Below are 19,273 nucleotides of genomic sequence, written 5' to 3'. Positions count from 1 at the left end.
CCCTGCGGTTCCGCTCTCCTGAGATTCCGTTCCCTACAACAGCCCCCTTTCCCTGCGGTTCCGCTCTCCTGAGATTCCGTTCCCTAAAACAGCCCCCTTTACCTGCGGTTCCGCTCTCCTGAGATTCCGTTCCCTACAACAGCCCCCTTTCCCTGCGGTTCCGCTCTCCTGAGATTCCGTTCCCTACAACAGCCCCCTTTCCCTGCGGTTCCGCTCTCCTGAGATTCCTGTTCCCCACAGTCAGCTGTCGTCTGTCTTCAGACATCTTGAACTTCACACCATCCTCAAGATCACGAGGTCTCACACCAGGCTGTTGTGTCCACCTGGACCTGACTCATCCTGCATCCAGAGTATCTGTGGCAACATGCCACCTGCAGGCTAGTCACTGTTAACCAGTATCCACCATGAAATAAAGTCTGAAAGTATCTCCATGCTTGCATTTAGCAAGCCATTCACAGCAGCTTCATGTGTCTCCTGTGCCTACACTGGTCACAATCATCTCGTCCCATGGGCGACCTTACATGAGATGGTGAGCACAGGAGCTCAGAGAGGACTCATCTAATTTTCATAACTGCATTGTTACAGTTATTCTAGCTCATTAGTTATTAATGGTTTCTATTGGCACGATAGAACCCCATGACCAGAAGCACCTCGGCAAGGAAAGGATTTATTTTGGCTTATAGCTCTACATCACTGTCCATCATTGAAGGAAGTCAGGGCAGGAAGCTGGAGGCAGGAACTGACGCAGAGGCTGTGGAGAAACACTGCACACTGACTTGCTCTCCATGATTTACTCAACCTGCTTTCATACACAACCCAGGACCACCTGCCCAGGGATGGCACCACCGGCAGGGCCCCCCACAGCAATCTCTAATTAAGAAATGCCCCCACGGGCTTGCCTACAAGCTTTTTTTTTTTTATTTTTTGAGACCGGATTTCTTTTTGTAGCCCAAGCTGTGCCGTAACTCACTTTGTAGACCAGGTTGGCCTTGATCTGAAAGAGATCCTCCTGCCTCTGCATCCTGTGTGTTGGTATTAAAGGCATGCACCTGGCTTGCATACAAGCTATTATGGATGTAACTTGACCTTATGTCAGTTTGACAATAAACTAGTGAGGACAATTGATGATTTCTTATTGTGCCTAGTATATAAATTAAATGTAGCCATAGGGGTGTGTGTATAGTGAAAATACCCAATGGGATATGTGCATTATAGGGTGTGGTCCTGAGAGCTGAGTCATCCTCTGGAGTCTTGGAGTGCATCTCCCAAGGATAAGGGATTTCTTTTTTTTTTAATTTTTTTTAAATGTTTATTTATTTATTATGTATACAATATTTTGTCTGTATGTATGTTTGCAGGCCAGAAGAGGGCACCAGACCTCATTACAGATGGCTGTGAGCCACCATGTGGTTGCTGGGAATTGAACTCAGGACCTTTGGAAGAGCAGGCAATGCTCTTAACCACTGAGCCATTTCTCCAGCCCCCAAGGATAAGGGATTTCTGACTGTAAGATGAAATACAGATTGCCTCCTGCCTCATGGCATCTGGCTCACAAATAGTAGGTGCATAAAAGAACTCTTACCCTTTGGGACTGGAACATCAACTCTCACCCCAAAACACATGGACACCCCCAGCTAAACTCTGGTTTGGAAGCTATTGTCCCCATTGCGTGGAAGCTCTGTGCCCATCCTCCAGGCTACTGCTATCAGCCCCCTTCTGCATCTGTAGGTGAGCATATGTGTATGTGAGTGTGTGTGTGCATGTTCGTTAGTATGTGTGTGTGTATGTAGGTCAGAGTCAATGTCAGGTGTCCTCATTGCTCTCTGTCTTATTTTTTGAGACAGGGTCTCTCCTGAACCTGGAGCTCGCCGATCTTGTTGGACTGGCAGGCCAGCGAACCCCAGTGATCCTCCTGCCTCTGCCTCTCCAGGGCAGGGACTGATGACAGGCATGTGCCTCCATGTCCAGCTTTTCCAGTGGATGCTGGGGAAGGACCTCAGCTTCATGTGTCTGCACAGTGTTTCCCCAGCTCTGGGTCCCTCCTCTTTCTTAGGAGCAGAGAAGCTGAGTTAGTGTGGGGAAGGGGCACACACTGGTATGGGTGGTCCTCCCCTATTTCCAATATTCATGTCTACACGGCCTAGTGCCTCGTCCTCTAGAAGCAAAACTCTTGGGCATGATGGCACCCACCTCTTCTCCCGGCTCTGGGAGACAGACGAGAGAATCACGAGTTACGGCTAGCCACATGGGATAATGTGAGTTACGTGCGAAAGCCTGTCTATAAACAACCAAACAAACAAGGGGCAGGCAAGAGGGCTCAGCAAGTAAGGCCATCACCATCAAGCCGGCCAAGCTGAGCTTGATCCCCAGAGCCCAATAGTGGAAGGAGTGAACCTAGTCCTAAAATTAACCACTGACCCCCACACACGTGCCATGGGACAGATGCAGCCCTTCCTGGGGAGATTTTTAAAATGTAAAATAAAATAAAAAGCGTCAAGAGTAAATGGGGCTTTGCCAGTTTGTGAGCAACAGCGGTTCACCGGGCTTTCCTCTAGGAATCCCCCGTCTTCTGTTTATAACATGTCGGTGGGGGAAACGCTCCGTGTTTCAGAGAGCATATGTGTGGATGAATGTGGAGTGTGGTTCCATCTGTAAGGAGACTGGTGGGGGAGGGGAGCAGGGGAACACAGGGGACAGGTGATTCTATTGAAGTGCTGAGCAGGGTGTGTTCCTTCAACCTCTGTCTCTAGCCAGCTACAAGCCTTCACACACTCTGAGACTGAAACAGCCATCCTGTTTCAGGTGTACCCCGATCTCAAATCGCCTTTAAGCAGCTGGGGTTTTGCTATTTTTGTTTCATTACAGGATGTGTATCGTACATTGTTTTGGTTTGGTTTCTTGCTTGTGTTTGTGAAACTGAGTTTGCTGAGAAAAACAAAATCGTCCTCGTGTTTTGAACTCAGCTTCAATTCATGAGAGACACAAAGTTGATGCTTAAAGGGCTGGCAAGATGGCTCAGCCAGTAAAAGGTGCTCGCTGATGAAGTGTGAAGACCCGAGTTCCATCCCTGAAATCCATGTGAAGGTGGAAGGAGAGGGCTAACTCCCACAGTTGTCCTCTGATGGCCACAAGTGTGCTGTGGCCCAAGCATCCTCACGCCCATCACGTATATACCCAGTAATAAAACAATGCCGTAAAAGCTCATTCCTGAAACTTGACATCTAGTTACAGATGAAGAATTGCTTTTCTCTAGTTATCTCGCCCATGGTTGCTTTAGTCTGGGGAGCAGATAGTTGCTGTCTCCAGGCAGGTATGAGGACCCAATCAGAGAGCTTCAGGGCCCACTGCAGAGACATGCTCATGCCCGAGCCCTGCCTTCTCCGTCTCTCAGCCCCCCCTCCTGCTTGGCATAGTTGTTTTAATTTTGTTTTTGAGATTGAGTCTCACTATACAACTCAAGCTTACCCTGAACCTGTGAACTTTTTTTCTGCCTCTGTCTCCCAAGTCCTGGGGTTGCAGGCATGTGCCTCCAATCTGTACCTACGTTGTTTGTCCTAACTGGTTTTTTTTTTAGATTCCCTCAGTCTGAAAGGATCCTCTGAAGAAATGTATAGAACTTATGTGTCATTTGAATGAGGACTCATATCTAAGCCAAATTTGTCGACAATTATAATGTCAAATAAAATTCTCATTAGCTTTTACTACAAGGTAAGATTTAAGCTGCTGTTTATTTTAATATGGTGCCAAATTAAGTCATCATAATATTGAAAATCTCTTGATGCAACATAGTAAATGTGATTTATTTCTCCATAAGAAATGAGCTATGGGCAGGGTGGTGATGGAGCACTCCTTTAATCCCAGCAAACAGGAGGCAGACACAGGTGGATCTCTGAGTTTCAGGATAGCCAGGGCTACACAGAGAAACTCTATCTTGAAAAAAAAAAAGAAGAAAAAATGAGGGATATAACTGGAGAGATGGCTCAGCTGGCAAAGGCGCCTGCTTCCAAGCTTCTCTCCCTGAGTTCAAGCCCCAGAACCCACATCAGGTAGAAAGGCAACCAACTCTCTCTAGTTTTCTGCAGACTTTACATGGGTGCTGTGGCGTGTACACTCCCCAGACACAAACAAAAGAATAAATTAGTACTAAATAACAAGGGATGATTTCCACAAATGGGAAAAGCACCTTTTAAATCTATCATCACAGCATAATGTAGATTGTAAACTTCCTGAAAGGTGGGAATGTAGAAGCCTGTGAAAGTTGTCATGGCCTGAGGCAGCGGTTTCTTTTGTGTTGAGGTTTATTGTGGTGATTCCACAGCAGCACTGAATTAGGAAGCAAGTCGTTGTTTGCAAATAGCCCGAGTATTTTTGTTACATGCATGCTTTCATCGTGATGACGCTTGTGTGTTAGTATACTAGCGTTTGACCTGCATCTTATTCTGTGAGGAGAAGAAACTACCTGCCACCTTGTACTGATTCCATTGCGTGGAGGACCTTCAGTCCCGTGGATTTAACTCCATGCTTGGTACTTCTGTGCTTTGTGGAGATTAACCCGAAGATCCTCTTTGAAAGAAGATTTGGTTTGATTGTGACAAATTCCCCCGTTAGGAAAACTGCATCATAGAAAAGGACTGGACACATTCTCCCCCGTGCTGTCCTTGCCTGACCCCATTTTGTTTGGCACAGAAAGATGATCATCTTTTGGCATTAGCGGGCAGATGTCCTGATTTTATCGGAAATTGCTTTCACACATTTGAGGCTTCCCAAAAGTCAGGAATCCCCATTGATCTGATGTTTATGACAGACTTTTGAAACTATTTTTCAAATATTGGTTTGGATACACACATTATATTGCTCACCTATAAAATTTTACAATCAGGTCATATATTCTCCCCCACCATAGAAACAGAAGAAAATGGAAAACAAAACCAGTAAATATACCAGAGGCACAATTGAAGTATATGTAACAACTTCCAAGCATTTAATATGGGATTCTGGAGTCCAGGTTTGGGGAATGGCCATCACTGTGTTGGTATCTAGAACTGAGCCCACTGGCATGTCATAGGAGCCCAGCTAATGCTTGCTTTTCCTGTGAGAGGTTCGCTGCAGTCCTGTCTACTGAAGGCATGCTCTTCTGGGATGGGTCACCACTGATTGATGGTGGGACACCTTGATTCCCTTTATTCCCCCGTCAATCTCAGCATAGCTGGGATATCCAGAGAGCGTCAACTCTGAGGAAGACTCGCCCTTTTCTGTGGAAGAAAGGAAAGAGACAGAAATGCAACTTGGCTTACTTTATGTTTCAGTGTTAAAGCTGGGAGGAGTGTGTGTTTATTAAATAAACGTTGCCTTGATTTAAAAATTGTAAAAACACTTAATAAAACATGCTATTAATTTTTTTGGCAGACCCAAGGAGACTGCTCTGTACTGGGCATGGGACCCAAGGCCTCCCATGTGCGAGGCTAGCGGTCAACAAGCTTCCCCACCCCCACCCCTGACTTTAATCATTTTTCAAGTGTATAGTTCAGTGGCACTAAGGACACGCAAGTTGTGCAATCGCCCTGTCATCTAAAACAAAAACTGTTCGTTAAAGAATAACTCTCCATCTGCCCCTCACCCCTGCCGCCACCAGTCTACCGTCTGCATGAATTGGACTCTTGCGTGTACCTCACAGGAGTGGACTCAAACAGTAATTGTCTCTGTCACTGCCACCCTCTCCTCCTCTCTCTGGGGACCTGGCAGTCCTGTCCTCCCTGGGAATCTGCCCAGACCTAGGCAGTGATGCATACACAGTAAGGCGACAGTTTGTGGCATACCACTAGGGGGGTATTAAGCCTTTGAAGATGGGATTCCTAATCAGGATGTCTGCAGGCTTATCTCCTCCAAGTCTTGCTGATAAGCCTGCACTGACAGTAATGTGGGAGATTAATCTTTCTCCATGTTTCATAAAACAAACTGTTCTTCTTTAAACTTGATTATGGACTGGAAAATTACTGGTACATTGATGTAATTGCTCATACAGATATTTAGACATTCTCCACACAGGGGGTCTCAGCCACAGGAGAGGCTTTGATGGTGGCTCCACTCTGAAGTCACATGGCTATGCTTGTTGTCTCCCCCATTTTTATTCTATGTTCCTTCCTCCCTTCCCTCCCCTTTTCTGTCCCTCTCTTTCCCTCCCTTCTTCCCTTCCCCTTTTCTTTCTCCATCATTCCCATTTTGAAGTAGTTGGTACAGAGACAATCTGACCCTAAGGGTTCAAATAGAAATGAACTTGGTCATAGCTGTCTGCAGCCCACCTGAAAAGAGAGAGAAGTGGAGCATTCCGAACATGAAAACAAAGGCAGGAATATCTATAATGGTTTCAAAAGACAGGAAGTACTTGCTGAAATAAGAGATATGTATATTGACGTGGATGGTAGGAACACGGAGAGAAGGAGAGATGGCCTCAGAAAATGATCTGAAAAGCTAGCTGTGTGCCAAATATGATAACCCCTGCACTCAGGAATGGAGGTAGGAGGGTCAGGAGTTCAAGACCAGCCTTCAGTACATAGCACGTTATACGCCACCCTGTGCTACATGAGACCCTGACTCAGGAAAGAAAGAACAATAGCTTTCAGAGAGAATCTTTTCTCTGGGAATAGAGCTCAGAGCCTTGTGCCTGCTAGGCTGGTCCTCCACCACTGGGAATCAGAATCAGCTTCTGGTCCTGAACTCGTGTGTGTGTGTGTGTGTGTGTGTGTGTGTGTGTGTGTGCATACATGCTTATGTACAGGTGCGTGTGTTTGTATGTGTGTGTGCGTGTGCTCTCGAGTGCATGTGTGGAGGTCAGAGGTCAATCGCAGCTGTTCCTCAAGAGCTATCCACCTTTTTGCCTTCTTCCTGTGTTCCTGCGTGTGTGTGCATGTGTATGTATGTGTATGCATTTATATATGTATGTTTATATTATGTGTATATAAGACCTGAGGTTAATGTCAAGAATCATCCTTGATTGTCCTTCCGTCTTAACCACTGAGACAGGATCTCTCAGTTAAACACAGAGCTTGCATATACAGCTTGTCTCGCTGACCAGCTCCCAGGGATAGAACGACAGGTGACTCTTATGCCCACTGGACTAAATGGGCTAAATACTAATTTATGTAGGTTTTGGGGATTTGAACTCAGGTTCTCACTGTTGTGTGGCAAACACTAACCATTGAGTCAGCTCCCAGTTCCCATCTTGTTTATTGAGACAGAGTCTCTTAGTGGCACCGATCAGGCTAGGCTTGCTGACCACAAAGCCTCAGGGGCCCACCTTTGTCCACTTGAGGTCCCATGACTGGCATTCTAAGCATGGCTTTTTACATGGATGCTGGGAATCGAACCCAGGTCCTTGTGCTTGTGCAGTGAAGACTTTTGAGCAGGAAGCTATCTCCTCAGCCTGGGGCTCTGGACTCTTTTTCTTCAGATCTATTTAATTGTATGTGAACACATGGTTTTTACCCAAACATTTGTATGTGTACCTGGTGTCCATGGAGGTCAGAAGGGGGCATGGGATCCCTGGAACTGGAGTTAAGATGGTTGTGAGCCAGAATGTAGATGCTGAGAATTGAACCCAGGTCCTCTGCAAAAGCAATGAGTGCTCTGGACCCCTGGCTCTACAATCTTAAAGCGCTGAGCATCGGCTGTGCTCTGGTGCTTTCTTCCCCGTGCCCTTGGCTCATTTGCATCAGGTGGATCCCTACTGCTTCCCTTGATTCCTTTTCTCAACCTGTAAAACATGAGGTCAGCAGGTCAGCCCAGAGCCATCAATGTTTAAACTGAAGCCAATAGAACGTGAAAAGCACTTTTAGAATTTCATATTGATGGGTGTACAGACACAGATGCTAATGTACCAGAGACGGAGAACCCAAAGGTGAAGACTTACCCCGAGCTCAGGTCATCCTGGAAAGGTGACAACAGTGCTGAGCTCAATGGTACCGGTACCCTGGGAGCATGCTTCCACCCTTCCTGTTTAAAGAGGAACTGGCATCAATAGCCGTTATTACCCTACCCCCACTTCTCCCAGATTTAGATTGACTGTGTGTATAAAGTTTACCAGCCACAGTAGGTTCTGTTTCCATCCTTGTTATGGGGCCTCCTTTCAGTTCAATATGCTTTTATTGGCACTTCCTTTGGTGTTCTTTACAGCAGCAGCTAATTGGTGACAGCTTTTGAGCAAGCAGCTTGTCATTTTTGGCAGGGACAGGGGACATCCATAGCTAAGTTTGTCATGCTCCATGAAAATACATCTCACATTTGGAAAGCGTCTGTAGTCAAAGGTGGCTATTTCTACTGAAATATCATCTTGAGCTGGCATTGTGTCCTACAGTTGAAGAACTCCGGGGAGATAAAGAGTAGCATTGGTTCTGTGTGTGTTGCTGACGTTGGGAGCCCTGAGTCACCCTCCTAACCTTACCCTGCCTTGGGGATGTCAGACCGCATCATGTTGTTCTGACATAGTGATAAATCTTTCTAGGTGGTATTTAGTGGCAAGCATGGCAGCTGAAGGAGTGCCCTGGTGCTGTTGGTGAGCGCTGTGCCTTCCATTTATGTTCAGCCTTCTTCCTGAAGTGTCGGTGAAGGAAACGGTGTCGTTCACATGGAAATAAAGGTTTTTTTTTTTCTTGAACTTCAAGCTCAGATCAGGGTTGTCACAGCCCTTTGTCATTCTTCTCTTTGGAGTCACTGTAGTGAGGACCGAGCTCTATTTTACAAGCTTGTCACGATATTTATGGATGGCTCAGCTGTTGATTAACACCATCCATGAGTCAAAACCTCCGTCATGGTTTCTATAAAATGTGATTCACTCCCGTTACTCCTGTAATAAGGATTCAAATAATGTGTTAAAAATAACACATTGACTGAAATAACTGGCCCACCATCTATTTCTCCCAATTTGGTTCCCTTTGTGACATGGAGAGCCACTGAAATTATATGTAATACTTGATTACCAAATACCTACCGTGTACCAAGCAGAGCGCAAGTTAAGTTGTAACTCTAGAGAGCTAATGCAGTCTGTCCTTTAATAACAAGGTGATCGAACTGATGAAAGACACAGCACACAGGTATTGCCGTGTTTGTGTTTCTCACTAAGGTGTGAAAGTATAAAGGGGGCCTTCTTAGGAGCTTTGGGATTGCCAGGCGTCCTTGTCCTCGATGTCCCCCTTAACATGTCACGCATATGGTAAAATACAAGTTCTCTTTCACTGCCTGCTTCTTTGTAGCATAGCTTGGTGAACCCTGAGGATTCCTGGCACTCGACTAACATTTAAAGCACACTGATGTAGCAACACAGTTATTTCTGCATCTTCCAATTAGTATTTCCGAGCACAGGAACTTACTCACTCCAGTAAATGAATGCTGTTGTGACCAGCCTCCCTGGTGACACCCAACTTCAGCCTCCTCCACCAGCCCTCCTATTCTGCCCCCTGGGGTGGTTGATGGCTTGTTTTCCCATTGGCATGAGTGACATTATTCCTTCAAAAAAGCCAGAGTTTAGCACGACCATGATTAGTGTTGCTGGTGACGAAACAGCACAGCTGGCGTCCTAATTGCTTTGAATGATTGGCTGATTTTTATGTTTTGTCTGTATGTATATCTGTGTGACGGTGTCAAATCCCCTGGAATTGGAGTTACAGACAGTTGTGAGCTTCCATGTGGACTCTGGGAATTGAATCTGGCTTCTCTGGAAGAGCAGAAGCGCTCTTAACCACTGAGCCATCTCTCCTGCCCCCCCAATTGCTTCTCACAAGACACACCTCGTTGGGCGGCGGTGGTGCACGCCTTTAATCCCAGCACTCGGGGGCAGAGGCAGGCGGGTCTGTGAGTTCGAGGCCAGCCTGGTCTACAGAGCTAGTTCCAGGACAGGATCCAAAGCTACAAGAAACCCTGTCTCGAATAACCAAAAAAAAAAAAAAAAAAAAGGCACACCACACTGCCCATTCCAACCATGAGTGTCAGGAGCAAGGCTCCAGCCTTAAAGGAAAGCACCCATTCCCAGGATGGTCCTCCTCTTGCTCCTCTTTCCAACCTCAGGCTTTTAACTAACTTCTGATTGGTTCAGAATGATGAAGATAACCACCAAGCCCTCCTGTGGCTTCTTCTGCTTGTGCTTGAAGGCTTCCAGAAGGACCCTGATTTAAAGCTTTCTTTTAAGCCGTGAGGTGACAGAGGCAGGCAGATCCCTGAGTTCGAGGCCAGCCACGAACTTTCCTTTAAGGCTGCAGCCTCGCTCCTGACACTCATGGTTGGAATGGGCAGAATGGTGTGCCTTTTTTTTTTTTTTTTTTTTGGTTATTCGAGACAGGGTTTCTCTGTAGCTTTGGATCCTGTCCTGGAACCAGAACTACAGAGCGAGTTCCAGGACAGCCAGGACTATACAGAGAAACCCAGTATGAAGGAAAGGTGTAGGTGGGGGCATGGAGGGACCTTACTTTGGGGTTGTGTCTGTTTGGAAGTTGCACTCTGTAATGGTTTCTTCTGTAGCTTCTAGTCTAAGGCAGCCGCAGAACAGAGGTATGCTTCAGAAAGAGCTACTTTGGCTAAATGAAGATTTTTAACTTAAAAAATCCTTTGTGTATGTGTGTCCATGCACAGTGTAGGTGTGAATGTCAAAGAACTCCCGCAAGAACAAACTGTTCCCTGTTCCCACCATGAGGGTGCCAGGAATCAAACTCAGGTTGTCAGGATTGACTGCGAGTGCCTTTACCCACTGACTCATCTCAGTGGTCATTAATTAAGCGAAGATTTTTAATAAGCAAAGTGGTATGGCTGGGCTCTTTGAAGATGAGAAGCCTCTTTGGGCCCTTGAGAGTCCCTAACTCTTAAGCCTGTTGCCTCATCTGTAACACAGTGACACCGCTAGAGAGACCCAGGTGTCCTTGTGAGACTTATCCAGGGCACATGCGGAGTGCGCAGGTGTGCATGGTGTGTGGCGACAGCTTTGTAATCATTCCTTCTGCCTCTCCGACCACTGTTGGCTCCTGGATCCCCTTCTCCGCTGCCCGCCAGCCCCGCTGTGAAGCAGACAAGGAGAGGAAATTAAGTAGCTTACTTTGTGTCAACATGAAATAGTTTCCAGCATGTAGCTTAATTTAGCCTATGTAACAAGTTTTTTACCCAGGAGCCCTCAGTTGTCTTCATCTCCTGCCCGGTGTTCTGAGGCTTGGGTTAAGCTCGCTGGATCATCAAAGCCAGGCTTCTGTAGAAGAGTGCCTCCCACGAAGAGGCTGCTGTCTCTATTGCCACCACAACCTGAAAGAAAGTAGTTAGAAACCACACGGAGCTGATGGTATGCTGTGAGCCTGTCAGAGGGACTCATCACGTCTTTTCTCTTTTCGTGTGTGTGTGTGTGTGTGTGTGTGTGTGTGTGTGTGTGTTTATGTGTGTGGAAGTCAGAAGACAGTTTCATGTGTCGTTCCTCAGACACCTTCTCTGTTTGTCAGGGTCTCTCACTGGCCTGAAATCAAAGTAGGCTATATTATCTGGCCAGCAACCCTGTGTCTGCCATCTTGCCATTGCAAGAATTAGAAACATTCACGACTGTGGGTTCTAGGAATTTGAACTCAGGTCTAGCCAAGTTCTTTACCAACTGAGCTATCTCCCCAGTCTAGCCCATCACATTTTCTCGGAAGACATACGTAGATAGTTAAGGGCAGAAACTGATCTGCTTGAGCAAACCTTTAAAACCTTCATTTTCTTCCTTCTCCTCTCTCGTACTTGAAAGGATGTCGTGTCGCAGCCTGGAGAGAACTGAGTGCAGATCTCCTGAAGTCTGGTGCCCTTGTTCCGTACAGAAGTCTGTGCCAGAGTATAATGCAGTGCGGGGGGCTCTAAAATCTTCTGTGTCATTTTAAGCATTTGGAATTACAATCTGAAGAAGATTTTAAACCTCTCTTGTTCATCAGTTTCCTGGTCTTTTCTCCTTGTCTACTCTCAGAAGCGGTGTGTCTTTCTCTGTGGCCTCTGGGCTTTTAGCATTGAGCGCATGCTGGGCATAGGGATGGCTGGATTTTTGTTTGTTTCATTTTAATTTTTAAATGGTTTATTATTTTTATTTTACATACATTGGTGTTTGCCTGCATCTGTGTCTGTATGAGGGTGTCAGACCTCCTAGAACTGGAGTTATAGGTTGTTATGAGCTGTGTGCTGGGAATTGAAACCAGGTCATCTGGAAGGGCGACCAGTGCTGTTATCCACTGAGCCATCTCTCCAGTCCCATCACTGTTCTGACTTTAGTTTGAGAAAAGACTGACATTTTGTTTTTATTGTTGTTGTCGTTATTGTTGTTTTTGATTTGTTTTGTTTTTCGAGACAGGGTTTCTCTGTGTAGCCCTGAATGTCCTAGAACTCACTTTGTAGACCAGGCTGGCCTCGAACTCACTGGGAGCCACCTGCCTCTGCCTCCCTAGTGCTGGGATTAAAGACGTGTGCCACAACCGTCCAGCCTTGACATTTTATTTTTGTTAATCAGTTAGAGAGTTTAAATGTCACTGTAACTCTTATCACCAGATTACTATCATATTTTTAGATAGAGACTTCTGGAATATTCATGTAAAATATGGGAATGAGGACACCAGCATGGTGACTCAGTGGGTAAAGGCATTTGCCACCGAGCCTGAGGATCCAAGTCTGACTGCCAGGACCCAAATGGTGGATGGAGAGAACAGACTCTGCCCTCTGACTGCCACACATATGCCATGGCAAGCATGTGCCACACATATAACGTACAAAATAAACAAACAATTAAAATCTGAGATGGTTCCTGACCTTCCCCCACCTCCTCCCAAGTATGATCTCACTTTGAAGCTGGCGGTTCTTAACGGTTCCCTTGCTGTTTAGAAAGCACGGGGCCTCATGTTCTTCCTGCCTTTGACGCAGGCAGCCAAGACCCTTCAGTGGCAGAGATTCTGGGTCTCCAGTTGCTTGTTTTTCTTGGGAGCCTTACTGGAAACAAAATGTGATTGCGTACTAGCTTCAGAGGGGAAGTTGGCGAGAACTTACAGCTTTCTGTTTGGTCTGTCTGAAGCAGCTGACCTTTTGGAAGGAAATCGCTGCTCTTTGCTTCTTCCTGTACCATCGCACCCGGTGAGCAGTGAACGAGCGTAGAGGGAGTTCTGCCTCCAGCCCGGCTGCCGAAGGCACAAGCCGTTAGGAGCAGGGGCCCCTGCATAGCCCTTGTTCACGGTGCTGAGCTATGTTTAGATGTGTTAGTCGCCGCATAGTGAGAGAAGATCTGTTTCCAGAAAAGTGGTTGTAGCAAAAGTGATTCCGTTCGGTGGCAGAGTCCCAACGCTAGTGAGGTAGTGAAAGTGGACAACTTACAATTTCAGCTCGGCTCATCATTCCGTGTCCTGAGAGCGGCACTGAGTCTTCTACCTGGATAACCACTTTTTCCTGTAACCATTTGTTTCCTGGCAGGAAACATTTTAATTTTCTAAGCAAGAAGCTCTAATTCAAATGTCATGTCTGTGACCCAGAATAAAAATGGATGGTAATTCGTGTAAATGTGCGCAACACAGCAACCCGAACCTGCATTTGGCTCAGTAGGTAGGTGCGCTTTTCCAATGTCTTCTCAGTCTGTTTCCTAGATGGACTGTTGGGGCCGAAATAATTGAGTGGGGTTAACATTGAAATGGGGTGCACTCTTGCAATACTGACACTTAGGAGGCTGAGGCAGGGGGTTTGTTTCAGTCCAGGCTGGGCTACGTATAGGTTCCTGGTGCAAACCAAGTCAATGGCAGCCCAGCAGGCAAGTTTCTCCCAGTTCTGACAGCTTCAGGGGAGGCGCTAACAGCTGAGGTTTTCTTGCGCCTCATCTTATCCCAGCAGCTTTCCAGGGGCCTCGAGTCGTTCCTCTGCACTATCCAGGGCCATCATACGGGGCAGCTGTGGGCAGGTGTGGGATTCACGTGATAGAAGGAATTTTGGTACGGTTGTGCATGGTTTTCTGCGGCTTTCGTTCTGGCTACAGTTGCTGTAAGTTTTTTGGTTATGCAAAGGTGAAAAGGGAGCCGACGGTACATATAAATAGACGTCAGTTCCACATTAATCTTAGCCATTAATAGTCTTGACCCACTGCTTGAAAAACATATTAAGTTGCTAAGTATCTGAAAGTGATAGTATTGCATTCCTCTAAAGAAATATTCTATGACTAAAGTTCTACTGTTTCATGTCCTACTTAAATCAAGGCTATCTCGTTTGTAAGACAGTACCATAACCTGGACACTCACATGTCAGGAAATGTTCTCTTCCTATGTCTTTAAAAAAAACTAATTCATTAAGAGCCGGGGGTGGTGGTGCACGCCTCTAATCCCAGCACTCAAGTGGCAGGGGCAGGCGGATCTCTGTGAATTCGAGGCCAGCTTGGTCTACAAAGTGAGTTCCAGGAACAGCCAGGGCTGTTACAAAGAAAAACGCTGTCTCAAAAAACCAAAAACCAACAAACAAAAACCCAAACAAACAATTAGCAAAAAGCTAATTAATTAATGAATGTATGAATATGTGTGTATGTACATAGTTTTATGTGCTTTTGTCAAGTTTGTTGCATGGGTACTGAGATCTGAGCTCCGGTCTCACTATTTCACAGCAGGCCCTTCTAACTATGGAGCCCCTTTCTCTAGCCCCCTCCCTGTGTCTGTGTGTCTGTGTGTGTGTCTTTGTTTGTCATAGGGACCCACTGTGCAATTCAGGCTGGACTTGAACTTGAAATTCCCACCTCAGACATCCAAGGGCTGGTACCACTGCATGTGCTGTCCAGCCTGGCTGTCTTTGCTATCCCCACCTGACTTCCAAGGGCTGGTACCACTGCGTGTGCTGTCTAGCCTGGCCGTCTTTGCGTACCCTTTTAAATTTGGTTTCCATGGGATGGTCATTAGTGATTGTCTATTGTTACTAATTTTATATTTTACATGTTATATTTTGAAAACTCGTTTAGTTTGTAACAGGGGATGGGAATCAAACCTATGGCCTCTGTCATGGTAGAACACACTCCCAAGTTCTCACGTTTTAAACACCATTTAATAACTACAGAAAAGGATGAGAACACCTTGCCTAAGTGTAAAGGCGTACATTCCTTGAGACCGTTCTCTAGTGGGTCTTCAGCATGCCTTCTGCACACACTTTTACCACATTTTTGTCTCAATCCCCAGAGATGTGTTGACATGGTGCTTGTGTTTCAGCATGGTTGCCTCTATCCGTGGTTCAGATGAACGTGTGTCATTCCATCAGGCTAATGCGCTATGGCTTTCCCAGTCCCTCCGTCTGTGTTATTTCCAGTTTCTCCCATCATAGCTTGTACTCTTTAACTAGTGGTTGTCCTCAAGAGCTGGCCTAGAACAAAACACTCTTCAAAGAAAAATTTTGCTAAGTGGAAACAGTACTGCAATTCTCAGTGGGAAGAGAGAGGCTATGAATTTTAATGTAGAAAATATTGGGAACATGTTTCTTATTTTCTGTAATGCAAATGTCATTATTTATGGGCTCCAGCAAATGCTTGCAGTCATCTGGAAAATGGTACAGTGGTAATTCTTCTATAATGGTAATTCTTTTATAATAACAAGTTGCTTGTTAGATTTTGGACTGGAGATAGTAATCCATAGGCAAGGATGCTGGCACCCTACTGCCCACAACACACAGGCTGAAAAGTCCAGACCTTCAGTGCCACTCAGGACCTGTGCCAGAGGAGACACCAGTTAGCAGTCTATTGCTTTGTTTCTCTCTTTTGATTTTTTTTTGCCCTTAATTCTGATTTTGAAAGTATTTACAAAGTTACAGTCCTAGGATGTTGAAAAAACAGAACAGTGAGCAACAGCTGTGTCGGCACGCCTGTGTTTTCACCCCCCACACCACGCTTCCCTTCTCTGACGGCTAAGACACCGACTTCATGACCCCTTAGCCGTAGAGGCTGGAGAACATGCCACTGAGAACTAAGGCACCTTCTAGCACAACCTCAACACCGCGTCACTCTCAAAACCTTTACCCCTGACTCGAAGGCTGGGATGTGCTCAGACAGTCAAGCACCTGCCTAGCATGACAAGACCCTAGGTTGGGTCTTCGCCAATGCATAAACCAGGTGTGGTGACCCATGCCTGTATTCCCAGCATTCAGGAGGCAGAGGTAAGAGAAGCAGAAGTTCAAGGTTATCCTCTGCTGTACAGCCAATTTAAGGCCACACAAGACACAATAATATCCAATATATAGGCAGTATGTAACTTTCCGTAATTGTCTCAATAATGTCTTTTAAAGCCATGTTTCTGCTTAAAAAGCAAACAAACAAAAACCTTACATCTATGTATCTAATCTATCTATCTATCTGTGTGTGCACGTGTGTATGTGTGTAAGGGAGTTCACATACAGAGATCAAAGAACAACCTGCTGGAGTTGGTGCTTTTGCCATGTGGGTCGTGGGACTTGAACTCAGGTCATCAAGCTTGGCCATAAGCATGTTAACTGCTGGGCCATCTCTCCACCCTATGTCTGCTTTTAATGAGCTCTTGGCTGTCATGTCTCTAAAACCAATTCTGCTCTGTTGCTCCCTGCCCCCCTTCCTTAGAGTTTACAGTTTGGATTTGGGGGGAATTTGTCTGGATCTTGATTGTTTATTTTTCCTTAAGGTGTATAGTTTAGTTGCGGTTACTATTCACATCTCTCCAGCAGAGCAGCCCCCAGTGCTGCACTCTGTTTCCCATCTGGGAAGTCCTGGGAAACACAGCCGTGCTTCCTGTGCGTTCTGTCATCTTTGTGCAGGGGCCACGCCAGTCATCCCTATTGTCCCAGTGTATGTGTGCAGCAGAGGCCAGCACTGTTGATTGTTTCTTCCAGATTCCTTGTAATTTAGGTTGTTTTTTCTTCTCAACGTGCCAAACCTGTCCATATATATATATCCAGATGTATAGTGCCATTTGGCCTGATAGTTGTGATTGTTAGTGCACTATCCACCAGATTCACCTGCTGATGTTTTTTTTTTTTTTTTTTGCTTTTTGGGTTTGTTTTTTTTTTTGTAACTCTTTGTTTTTGGAAGTTCAGAAAATTGATTGCAGGGTTTTGTGAATTCTAGGCCAGAGTGCTCACTACCTAGCTGTGCTGTGTCTCCAGCTTCCTTTTCATTTTGTGAATAGTGAGAAGCATGGAACTGCGTGAACATCCTGTTTTCAGAGACTTGGCAGCACCCGTGGCCTAAGCAGCGACAATGCTCCTTTTCTGGGTCTGCCCTGTGTGTGCACATGGATGGTGGTCAGAGGTCAAAGCTGGGTGTCTTCCTCAATTGCTCTCCAGTCTATCTTTTTGAGACAGGGAATCTCAGTGAACCAGAAGCTCACCAGCTGGGCTAGACTAGCCAGCCAGCTCCAGAGACCCTCCTAACCTTCTTCCCAGACCTGGGATTACAAGCACGGCCATCTTTTTTCTTGGTTCCTGGGGATTGAACTCACACCCTAGTGACAGCATAGTCAGGGCTTTACCAACTGAGCCGTCTCCCCAGCCGAGCCCATTCTATTCTTGAGGTTATGCACATTGCAATATAAACACAAGGTGTATCTAGGTGAGAAGTTTAAAGATAGAAGAACCTGCCGATGTGGGCTAACCTTCTGCCCTTAGCAAGTAGCTCCCTCCTCCTTTCCCTTCCTGTCCCTTCCCTGCACTACCTCTCTTCTTCCCAAAGTGACATGTGCTAACTGGGCTGCGATGTGAAGATTTGTGACTGGTTGTCTGCCCAGAATGTTATTATCTGTGTTGCCTGGGTAAAGTATTTCTTGTTTCTTTGTGGGCCAAACACATTTACTCCTGTTCCCTTACCGTCTGGGTAATGATTTTTTTTCTAAAAGAGAATTACCTTTCTGGTTGCTTATAAACCAGCGTTTAGTTTTTGTTTTGTTTTTTAAAGGGCAGTGGGTCTGGTATTGACCTACTTTTAGATGTCATTTTACTCTAACTTTGCTTGATGTCAGGCCAGTATGAACACAATCTCAACCCTCTACCGCTGCATTTAATAATCTCTGTCTCTCATCACCACCTAACGCAGTAATAATGTTGATATTGACAGTGAGGTCATCAACGTGACCAGGGACCTGGCCCTTTATACTCCTCCAAGGGTCCCTCAGTTATCAGTGGGTGCTGGGAGGTTAGCAGTTTGCAATGCTGGCTTCTTGCCTTGAACTTTTCAGATCAGAAACAATGTTTATACACCTAGTTCATCTGCCAACTGGCCCTAGCCTTTGCCAAAATCAGTCTCCCGATATTAGGTTTCTCATTCTGTTTTCTTCTTTCTCTTTAAATTTTGAAGTATGACAACATGTGGAAAAGAACAAAAAGTAGCATGACAACTCACTACAGTCCTGAGGACACGGCACTGTGGGGCCGTGGTGGCAGGGCACATCTCAAACAGGTGGGGTCAACTATTCTACTTCTGTCTCTATTTTATTTTATTTTATCTTTTAATAGATTCTTCCTATGTAGCCCAGGCTGGCCTAGAGCTTGCTATGTAGATCAGACTGGCCTCTAACTGAAAAAGATCTGCCTGCCTCTGCATCTTGGTGCTGGGATTAGAGGTGTATGCCACCATGCCTGGTTTTTGCCTCTTTTTCAATAACAGCCTTATTGAAATAGAATACATATCATAAAATCCACCTTTTTTGTTTTATGTGTGTAATTGTGTGTGTATGTGTATTTGATATGTGTTTGTAAATGTGCATGTATGATGTGATGTTTTGTGAATGTTAATGTTTGTGTGTGTGTGTATTTGATGTGATGATGATGATGATGATGTGTGTGTGTGTGTGTGTGTGTGTGTGTGTGTGTGTGTGTGTGCTTGATGTGAAGTGTTTGTGGACGTGTCTGCCATGGCATGCTTGTGGGGGTCAGAGGACAGCTTTTGGGTATTTGCTCTTCATCCTGCTATGGGTTCTAGGGGTCAGACTCAGGTCATCAGATTTGTATGACAATGCTCGTACCTGCAAGGCTTCTCACTTGCCCCACTGCCCTTCTAAGAGGCCCAGGATTCACTGTCCTGTAGGTGTTGTACCACCAGAACCAATGTCCAACCCTAATGCATTTCATCACTCCCAACAGTATGACCTTACTAGTTTTGTCTCTTTGCGTTTGCCTACAGCAGACATTCCATGGAATCTGTGTGTGTGTGTGCGCATGTATGTGCACATAAGCCTTCTCATGTCACCTTTGTCCTCCATGGATGGAATCGTGTGTGTGTGTTTGTGTGCACTTAAGAATATCTATTCTTATGTCACCTTTGTCCTCC

The 19,273-nt window shown here is 45.7% G+C and overlaps 1 protein-coding gene across 2 annotated transcripts in view; it reads left to right on the top strand.

Moving 5' to 3' along the window:
* The window catches only part of Stat5b (signal transducer and activator of transcription 5B), a 71,029-nt gene that overhangs the window by 15,548 nt on the left and 36,208 nt on the right, over positions 1-19,273 (top strand). Inside the window, exon 1 of one of the 2 annotated variants that reach the window (XM_005369028.3) lies at positions 13,203-13,569. The exons of the other annotated variant lie outside the window; for it this stretch is intronic. The gene's annotated coding sequence lies outside the window, so the exon portion shown is untranslated. Of the gene's footprint in view, positions 1-13,202; positions 13,570-19,273 lie in introns of those variants that run through there. 2 annotated transcript variants of the gene reach the window in all.

This window comes from Microtus ochrogaster, unplaced genomic scaffold (genome assembly GCF_000317375.1).
Source record: "Microtus ochrogaster isolate Prairie Vole_2 unplaced genomic scaffold, MicOch1.0 UNK44, whole genome shotgun sequence".
Taxonomy (NCBI): Eukaryota; Metazoa; Chordata; class Mammalia; order Rodentia; family Cricetidae; genus Microtus; species Microtus ochrogaster.
The sequence above is the reverse complement of the archived record's forward strand: the minus strand, read 5'-3'. Positions and strand labels throughout refer to the sequence as shown.